This window comes from Tenrec ecaudatus, unplaced genomic scaffold (genome assembly GCF_050624435.1).
Source record: "Tenrec ecaudatus isolate mTenEca1 unplaced genomic scaffold, mTenEca1.hap1 Scaffold_2184, whole genome shotgun sequence".
Classification (NCBI taxonomy): Eukaryota; Metazoa; Chordata; class Mammalia; order Afrosoricida; family Tenrecidae; genus Tenrec; species Tenrec ecaudatus.
The window spans coordinates 4,453-7,500 of record NW_027458421.1 but is presented as its reverse complement, the minus strand read 5'-3'; positions in this window follow the sequence as shown (position 1 = coordinate 7,500).

The window sequence follows — 3,048 nt, the reverse complement described above, 5'->3', positions numbered from 1 at the left end:
TATAGCAGAAATTTGGGACCCCGCAAGGAACACGCGCGCAGACGCAAAAGGGCCACGGGTAAAATCTTTTAGAATCTTTTGAGCTCTTTGACCGCCCCCTGGCCGGGCCTTCTCAACCCAACGGGGGCAGCACTAAATGACATCTACGCGCACTTTACACGTCCAAGCAAGGGCACACACGAGCCCCGGAAAGGGTTAAGAGCCCCCCCTTAGGAGGAGGGGCTACCGCACTCTAAGGCGGCCCCTTATCGGGGACACATCTCTTCGCGGGGCTCCCCACAACCGCGACGACGCGACGGGAGCCCCAAACGGGGTTTTTGCGACTTCCCACGAGACACCGGGCAGACACAGCATGCGACCTCCCAGCCCGCTCTCGCAAGCACTCCCATGACGGGGGAGATCTCACATGTGTCCAGGGTTAAAGGCGAGATGACACGGCTTCCCAGAGAGCGCTGGGACACACGGCAGAGAGGGCAACGCCTCCGGCGAGACGCACCCAACCCCCCACGGGGTTCGACACACCGTCTCGACCCCCCAGAGTGCTTCCGGCTCCAAGAGAACCGGCACAGCACGCACCCAACGGCACCAGGGCGGTGGTGGGCCAGAGGGGTAAACGACCAGATACGGGAACGACACCGCGGCTCGGCCTCAGGCACCTGAAGGGACAACCTGGAGCGCTCCAGGGGCACCGGCAAAGGGCCGATCCAGGCACAACCCCGTGCGGACCTCGGCAGGCGCACGGTGAAGGAGGAGGGAAAGACCATCCCCACCACGGGGAAGACCCATCGCCAAGCAAACGAGCGCGGGATGGCCGCTCGGGCCGACAGACCCACGCACGCCCAGCAAGCCCACGCCGTGAGGCAAGAGGAGCGAGCGTGCGAGGGCGAACCGGATTCCGCACCCCTGCCTCGCCCACGCACCGACAAGCGAGTGGTGGGAGAAGAGGCTAGGGGCCCGCGGACAGAGCGAGAGGAGCGGTCCCATTCGCCATGAATGTCCGTCCCTCGTCTGGCGCGGCTTAGGTCCGGCTCGGGAGAGCGCGACAGCACCACATCGATCGGGGTTGCGTTCAAAATCCAAGTCACTCGAGAGACCGAGAGGAAAAAAAACAAAATACCCTGTCGGGTGCTGGGGGAGGTCAGGGAAGGAAAAAGGCCCGGTTTCTGCCTCCGCCAGACCCACACCCAGGGCCACTGAAGGACAGCCGCCAAAAGGACACGGAAAGTGCCTGACACGGGAGACGGAGCCCATGGGGCGTGGAAGGCGCTCCGCTAAGCATTGGCACGGCTGCCCGGGATGCCTGCAGCGGGCAGAGAGCGCGGGGAGCACAGAAGACCCATCCCGCCAACCTCTCTGTGAGTCCCGCCACCCTCAAGAGCACTGGAGGCCAGAGGAGCACAGCACCACAGGGTCGGGACACAGCTGGACTCGCGAGAGCCGGCGCACGGGCCTCAAAGCGGGCGACTCACGCGGGATCGAAGGGACCGCGCGCCACGGGCCATCGGTAACCCAAAGGCGACCCAGGGAACCAACGCACATGTCCAGAGCATCAAACCGACCTCTTCAGTGAGCGCCACTGAAGATGAGCGTGTCAGCACCTATCTGGTGGCCCAAAATGACCGAGTTCAGCGAAAGAAATACCACGCCAGGAGACGGGGTGGTGGCTTCTCCCCACGGGGCACCCCCCGGAACCGCGTTTCGGCCAAAGGCCTGCCACAGTGACCCCATAGCACTCACTCCTGGAGGTCCTAGGGCCCTCTGGTCAACCTCCTGAGAATCGAGTGGGGGGGAAGAGGGGCAGCGTGCCCTCGCGCGACGCAGGTGCCGCACACCGGAGGTCCCGCACATCGGCGCGGCCGGCCACCGATGTGGAAGCCTATGTGAGGAACTTGGACATTTTTCTTAGGCTCCGCCCGAGGAGCCAGGGGACTCGGGAGTCGCCGAGGAGCGAACCGCCACTCGCCGGGTGACCGCGAGCCACCAAGGCCGGTCCCTGGACCCACAGTGGGGACTTGAGAAACCCTCAAGCGCCGCCTGCCATGTTGCCGGGCGGGCAGTGTCCAGGCCCGGGTAGTAAACACCGAATTTCCGTGCGACTGAGCCACCAGGGCCGTTCCACGGGCCACAAGTGGGTTCCTGGAAAAATTCAAGCACCGCTTCGGGCGGTCCGGCCTCCGGACGGGTGGGTGAGTGAGTGAGTTTCGGGCGGCTGAGCGCCCTGTGCTGGTCGACCAAGTGCTGACCGACAAACACCAGTGACAGAGGCGGCAGTGAAGCCCGCCAACCCGTAAGGCTGCAGGTACAAGCTCGGGCCACCGCTCCCGGGCCGGCGCTCTGTCACCGCCGGGACGACACAAGTGACACCGCCGGCGTCCTGGAACTCTGGGGCCGGCGACACAGGCCGCTCCGGTCCCATCGCGTTGGCGACAGAGCTCCGGAGAGAAAGTGAAAGTGACCGCTAGGTGGCGGACGACAACCGGCAGGAAGCGCGGCGGGACGAATGTGCGTCGCTAGCCGGCAAGAGCGCGTCGTCGGCCGGACAGTCGCCTAACTTAGACCCGGCCCGCCGCCGCAGCGGCCGCCGCCGCCGGCGTCCTGGAACTCGGGGGCCGGCGGCGACACAGGCCGCTCCGGTCCCTTCGCGTTGGCGACAGAGCTCCGGAGAGAAAGTGAAAGTGAACGCTAGGTGGCGGACGACAACCGGCCGGAAGCGCGGCGGCGGGACGAATGTGCGTCTCTAGCCGGCAAGAGCGCGTCGTCGGCCGGACAGTCGCCTAACTTAGACCCGGCCCGCCGCCGCCGCCGCCGCCGCCGCCGCCGCCGCCGCCGCTTTTCACCGCTTTTCACCCCTTTTCACCCCCACCCTCCCTCCATCTTCCAGTTGTTATCGTCACTGATCCCGAAGTGATCATCTCTCCTGGATTCCCGGAAAGCCATCTGAAAGGAGATTCAGTCGACAATGGTGATTTCATCTGCCTGTAAAAATAGACATACGTCTGGCTCTCGAATACCTTTAAAAGTGTTTTTAGGGAGTAGGGAGTTATGAGA